We start from the raw sequence: 7,709 nt of genomic DNA, 5'->3' as shown, positions 1-7,709 counted from the left end.
ACATATAAACCATAGCTAGGATCCCATCCGGTTGTTCCCTGTGTTGTGGCTCGCTTGACTGGTATCTCTTGCTGATTTAAGACCCCCTAGGTCCAGCATCGAAGATGGAAACTGATGGATGGACTGGATTTCACATGTAGAACAAGGTGAGCCCAAAGACCTTAGTTCATTTATGCCACGTAAAGTAAGTGTTGTGGTATTGTAGAGTATTCCGGTTCATTAAAAAGTTGTCGGGCCCACTGTGATGTGTGTGGCATCCGCTCCATTCATCATTTGTGCAAGCTCATCTTAAGATGTGATGCAAAAATCAGGCGACGAAAAACACTTGTGGGCCGCACTACAGGGAGCGGTGGGGACATGAAACGCCCACCATTGAAACCTTCTTGGGCCCACCGTGATGTTTGTATGCGATGAAATCCGTTCATAAGGTGACTCCCACCTGGATGAAAGGAAAAACTAAATGGGTCTGATTTTTGGGCCCATGTCCTAATTCGAAAATGATGATGGACGGAGTGGATGTCACCGACAGATCACAAGGGCTAGATCTAGATCCCAAGCCCGTCCAAGCTGATCGAATCTTCTGTCATGATTTAGACCATTCATCTTGGAGGCCCCACCACAAATAGGAGACATTTGGAAAAAAGAATTCATAATTTATATGAATCTTTGCGATACACACAAGCTTGAGTTTTGAGATAGCTTCTATGGACAGTTGTTTGTCGCTCACATTTACATTATGAGAGGTTTATGATGGATGAGATCTTTTCATGTGGCACATTGTAGTTTAACGAAGTAAATGAATGGTCTGGATCATCATGTCAATGCCGCAAGAGCCGGGCAGTTTGATCGAGCATCCACCGGCGTTGGTTGCTAGAAAAGTAGGGACCCACTGGTATATTGTGTGGGGTCCTGATAAAAACAACAATAATTCGCTTCACTTCTTATTTCCGCGGTCAAGACACTGTTTTGCTGCAAACATCGCACTATTTGAAAAATGGTGGTGACTCATCCTCCTAAAGTGGGGCACTGGTGTAAAACTATCCAGACCATCCAAATTGTAGATGGAGCATATGTATCTAAGATCGCAGTCATCAAGCAATCCAACTAATGGCCATTGAATGGATGGTTAAAAGTAAAGTAATGAATGGACCAAATTGGATGGGGAAAGAATTAGATGGTTAATCTCAGTCAACACTTTTGCTGATCCTTCATCCATGGTCAGGTCTAAGGGTGCGCACAGTTCGGATTGGTTCGGATATGAGGTGAAACCAAAACCGAACCGTTATAAGAAAACTAAAAAATTGGTTCAGTTACTTCTAAGGTTCAGCAATGTTTATAATCCAGCTCAATTGTATGATTTGTTTTTATAATACAGCTTAATTGTATGGTTTATATATATATATAACATCTAAGCTTCTTTGCCGAAAATTTTCACAGGGAATAATCTTGTCATTGTTTGTTTTTACGATCCTTTGTGTTTCCAAAATGATATTGCTGTGGTTAATTATTCCTGTTGTGATCTATTTGATGAATCGTCTAATTTTTTATGTTTTTAATATTTATAGACCAAGGGGTCCGGCTCTAGGTTCGGTTATAGGATTTGGTTCTATGATCCCGTTCAGAAAACCCCAAATCGAGAATGGACTGGAACTGACCAGTTTTATTTATGTAGTTTCAGAACCAGAGTTGTTAACTCGTGCACTTTTTTTTTTGTTTTTGGGTTAGCTTGTTAGCACACACCCATGTCAGTACACACTCCGCGTTAGCCACCCCCCGCTAGGGATCGATACCAAGACCTCAAGTGTTGAAACGAGGTATCTCCACTCAGTCTGCCAGTTGAGCTATGGATTTGGGTGTATAACTCGTGCACTTCATAATTGGATTAAACTGTGTGGTCTGATTGATTCTGGTCCGGTTTATCGGTTCTACTGGTTCCGTGTGCACCTCTAGGCAGTTTGGGTGGTCTGGATTGCCACAAAACTATACATTTGAGGATTCACTTCTATTTATTAAACGGTATAAAACAAACATTAGAAGCAATCGCCCTTCCCAAGAGACAAATGTTCACGCTTGATGCTTCATGTTCATGCACTCCACAGTCGTACACGTGTCATATATTTTAATTTATCTTAAACCATCCAAATCGTGGGACGCTCTGTCAATGGCTCATTAAGAAAAAACAGGAAAGCTGGCTGTTGTTTGGCAACATGTATTTAAAATCCTATGCTGTCCAAAAGTTAGGAAAGCAAGGAAGATCTTGTGAGGGATTTTGGAGGAATAAAAATCCACACCGCATCAAAATCCTCGCTATCAAATGTCCCAAAAATCGATAATCTCTGCAAAATCTATAATTTATAGGCCATTTAAATGAAAATAGATGAAGGTCCAAATTCGACAAATAGATGTTCATCAATTAGAGGCTAGAATCATTTAATACATTTGATTGTGGGGTCATGACTTGATGTCCTATCTCTACTTTGTTTGAGATATAGACCACTCATGAGGTGAGCCCCACGGTCGATATGCTCTACAAAAAGTAAGGATCGTGCATTCATACTGATATATACCACCACAAATTTCCCTTGACCATCCATCTATACCGCGGGAGCGGATTAGGTGCGGCTTAGGTGCGGCCGTGCCCCACCCAAGACCGTGTGGCCCTTACCGTGGCACCCACCTTGATGTATATATTCTATATCCAAGCTGTCCATATCTTTTTACAGATCATTTTTGGGATTCAAAAATGAAGAAGATTCAAATTTCAGGTGTAACATACGGAAATAATGACCTATGCATTACAGTAAAAATTTTCTAAGGCCCACGGTAATGTTTATGTAATTTTTATTAACCATCCAAACTGTTGATAAGGTCACATAAACATATATGAAGGGGAAAAACAAATATCATCTTGATCCAAAACTTTTTTGGCACATTAATGATCAATAACTACTGTTTTGTTTGTTATTGTACAACCGAGATTTGTATTTGCCTCATTTTTGGGCTCATACCATATAAAATTATCCGAAAAACAGATGGCTGGCATGGATATAGAATACATACATCAAGTTGGGCACACAGTAAAGGTCACCCCTAACTGAGTAGAGCTTAGCCTAGCTTGACTTGGCTCAGCAAGAATGTAGCCTGAACTTGGCTCAGCTCAATCCTTGAGCCTGGCTGGCCAACTCAACTCGGTTCCATCAGCAGCTCGTCAATATGCAAAACATTCGCACCTATTCAACATCTTTTTTTCTTTTTTGTAGTGATTTATAATGTGTCCATACCTTCAGCCCCACCGGCTAATCCTACGAAGAATGTATGTACCCGAAACAACACTTCATTGAGTCATTCTATTAAACACTTGGCGAGTAATCGTCAATATCAAAATAACTGAGTCATTGAATTGATTCGATCAGAGTTTGATCTGGGCTGATCCAAGCTAAGCAAGCTCGAACTCCAACAATCAACTCGGAATCGAGCTTTTTTGAGTTGAGTCGAGTGAGTTAACCCGGTTCATGTATAGCTCTAGCCGCCGCTAATCCGCTCCCTTTATAACACGTGCCTCGAAGCCTGAGGGGTGGACCAGCCTCATATTTAGACGAGAAGCATGTGTTCTCTGGGCCCATCCAACTAACCGTGTAGATCTCACACCAATTTCCCACATTGGCAAGTGCACCTGAAATAATTTCTTCAGTTCTACGGTTTCTAACCATCGAAACAAGTGGAAAACTATGACACCGTTGGAGAACATGATTTTGAGTCATCCAAATTTCGGGGCAGGTTGTGGAGGGAGCATAACATCGATCAAGCAATCCCAGCCATTTTATGGATGGCTGCCAAATGAACGGTTAAAAGTAAAATAGTGAGTGGTCCATCCAGTACGTCAAATTCCATCTTATCATCCACATATCATGATTTTTCTTTCCTGCACCGTACAAACTTAAGTTAGAAATTTGGATGGTCTGGATTTTTACACGATTACACTTTTATTATCGAGCGTAACCCGCGCTTGAATGGAAGTAGATTAGTTCATCACCATTTTAGAATGGTAGTGACTCTTCAGCCGTGTATATGGCCTTGTCGTACAACAATCCACACCATCCAAATGTCTAAACCAATTGCAGATGGAGTATAACCCAGAAATCATATTTAAAAGACTTATAGTAGCTATCTGAATTTGTAACAACCGACTATATTGATTTTAACCATCCACTTGATAAATACGACCAATTGAATGGTTGGAATTCCTATATCAATACGGCTTTAGAAATATGTTCCATCCAAGACAGGCCCACCCATTCAGATGGTATGGATCGAGTCATCATAATTTCCAAGATGGTAGTGAGTACATACATAGAGGGCTTATTGTTATGGTATCCATAGGCTCTGTAGCATTTGAATTGAAAACAATGTTTTAACGATCCAAACCATTCATGGGATGTCCATCAAGGTCGATGCTGACTATCCAAAGAAATATTCATTTTGTTTAATTTCAACCTTTCGATCATTTAGATGTGGACCTTCTTCTTAATAATAGTTGCTTTTCAAGCATACTAAATGAAAATTTTCAAGATGGTGACTACAAATTGTGTATTTTGTCAGATCAACGGTTGAGATAATCTAAAGTATCTCTAAATTGTCATCACTTATAACAATAACACGCTAACTTGTAGGATGGACGGCGTGTCTTATGCGAACTAGTTTCACTCACATCTTGTGGCTGCAATTGGATTGGATTCCCATCACTACTTATAACAAGAACACGCAAAGAGTCATCCTCGCCGTATGCCTTATGCCACCCACTCTCACTCACATCTGGCTGCTATGGAAGGGTAGCATGCCTACCTTAATCTCAACATGGACACCCAGATCCATAGCTCAAGTGGTAGACTGTGTGAAAGATACCTCGTTTCAACACTGAGGTCTTGGTATCGATCTGTAGTGGGGGTGGCTAACAGTGAAGTGTGAACTGACCGTAGGGAGAATAACATGCTAACAAAAAAAATAAAAATCTTAATATGGTCGTCTTCAGGCGTGTAACATCAGCAAAGACTAGACGCCATTATGTATTTTCAGATGAGACATTTATTATCAGTGGAATGATTCCCATTAGCCTTTGCTTGGACTCTCTACAACTGCACTAGTCTAGAGAGACAATGATGGTTGGATTTAAAAATGTAATAAGAATTAAAGATTTTTATATATTAAAAAAATTGATTTGTTATATTAGCATGATCTCATTTTTCATAAATCTCATCCTTAAATTTTTATTTTTTAAAAAATAGTTTAATCGACTTATACTTAAAAGTAGAATTATCCATCATGTGCAGTGGTTGATCTTGTAATGTAGAGGGCATCTTCTTAATCTACTCAAGATGAAGATGGTAGAGAGCCAAGATCAGGTTCTTAGAGCAGACCTCATGCATAGGTGTGGACATACGAGATCAAAGAGTGCCTAGGCGTGACCTACTCTCTCTCTCTCTCTCTCTCTCTCTCTCTCTCTCTCTCTCTCTCTCTCTCTCTTGTTGAGGGACTGTGGAAGCACACATAGACGAATTTACGAGAGTAATCCAATCGCACCAAGAAAACATAATGATAACATAGCAATTTAATGTGGAAAATCCCTGCAGGAAAAAATTATGACACAAAGCGACATATGATCACTATGAAAGTAGAAATTATAAAGAGAAAGAGCATACCTGATTCAAACAAACTCGAATCTCACATTTACTACACCCTTTGAAACCATTGGACGAATTAGTAAACCTAGAACTCCCTCCCAATCCCACTTACACCCATATATATAACATATAGAAGGATTCCAAGTAAAATCGAAAATAAATCCCGCAAAATCGCAACTCTACGTAAAATTGCTCTAAAAGTGTCGATGGCATCGAACAATCTTTAATGTCATCGAAACCAATCATTTGATGGCATCGGAGCCATGTCGATGACATCGAACTAATACCAAAACAGTCTAGAGATAAAATATGAAAATCCAATTTTCTCCAATTGCATCGAGCCATCTTCGATGGCATCGAACTGATCTTTGATGTTATCGAGCACTCATTGATGGCATGGGAAAAATGTCCATTTAGTCTAATAATCAATTGGAGAAAATTCAAAAAATCTCGATGAGATCAAGCACTGTTTGATGTCCTCGACAGGCCCTGTATCTGACTTGATTTAAGACATCAAATACAACACGTCTCACTATTTTTCTCTCTTTTTTAATTTTCTTTTAAGTAGGGATGTACTCCACAAAGGGAGAGATGTGGACAGTATGAGGTTCTCTCTCTCCCCTTTCGATTTTGAATTGGAGGAGATTACTTCCCAAATGATACTCTACCACTTTATGTAACATATATACCCTACTATGAAGAATGTCCATGCACATGTCTAATTTATGCACTTGATTGTCCAAATCTCTTCGGTCATTACTATCTCTCCACAATTCCCATGCCACTCAAGGTATTGACAATGTCAGATTTGAAGCATTGAAGGAGATTTAAAGCATGATCAAACAAAACCTTTCCATATGCACATCTTGAAGTTGTGGGGATTTTAATTGAGCTAGTACAATCACAAGCCTATCTGAGTCTGGGCATGATGATCTCCCTATTTTTTGGTAGTGTTCTCACATTAGGGCTATTCAATTACACCACATGTATGCTTAAAAGCTTGTATGATCATAAACAGGGCAATGAGATCCATGGTTTACAACTCCCCTGTGGCTACCAAACCATACTTCTCAAATCCAGGTAAATATATTTCATAAGATTTAATTCAAAAAAGTACATGTGTATTGCTAATAAATCAATGCGTAATAACATTAGTTTTCTACTGTGGAACCCTAACATATAAACTGAGGGTAGAAGATTGTTATCACGTATGGCACATATAAATTGATAGTAGATGATTGTTGTTACGTTCAGCTAAAAATTGATTATCTTAATATTAGAGGCCCTCTCATAAGATACTAAGATGCCCATCTTATCATGCTTGATTAATTAGTTTTTTAGTGAATTTTCTACTCAAAAAGGCCTTGTGTGCACGTATGGGCTAGAGCATGGTATAACAAATTTCAGAAAATGTTTTAATGAAAAATGATTTATAAGTATTTCTTACCCCCTCTCCTTATTTGATGCGGAATTAAAGAAATGCATTTTAAAACTATGACAAACAAAACCATTATTCCCTTTTACTATAAAATAATAATAATAATACTAATAATCTTTTATATTTTTTTGAGATTTTTTTGAAACACCTCCAAAATGGGACATCCTATGGTATCTATATCCCAAACCTTATATTAAGAAGTGAAAAAAAAAAAAGAAAAAGAAAAAGAGAGAGAGAAAGTAATTTATCAGTGAAGATATGATCCATTCTCAAATTTTTGAATGGTGTGGGTCAGTCAAGGTTTATATCTACCTCATTATTAGGCTGATGTACTAAAATTATCTACCACATGCATGAGCAATAACATGTGCCTTCAAGGCATGGGGCCCAATACGTATACAACATTTCCATAAATTAGAGCCCAATGCGCATGTAACATTTCCATAAATTAGAACCGATCAAGATCCATCAGTCCAATTGGTGATCATCAAATGGACAGTTAAAAAGAAAATGGTTAAAATCTAAATTTAACAGAAAAAATCATCATCATCTAAGCTTTATCCCACTTAAGTGGGTTGAGCTAACTGTCCATA

The sequence above is a fragment of the Magnolia sinica genome, chromosome 4, assembly GCF_029962835.1.
Source record: "Magnolia sinica isolate HGM2019 chromosome 4, MsV1, whole genome shotgun sequence".
In the NCBI taxonomy this organism is placed as follows: Eukaryota; Viridiplantae; Streptophyta; class Magnoliopsida; order Magnoliales; family Magnoliaceae; genus Magnolia; species Magnolia sinica.
This window is presented reverse-complemented; position numbering follows the sequence as displayed.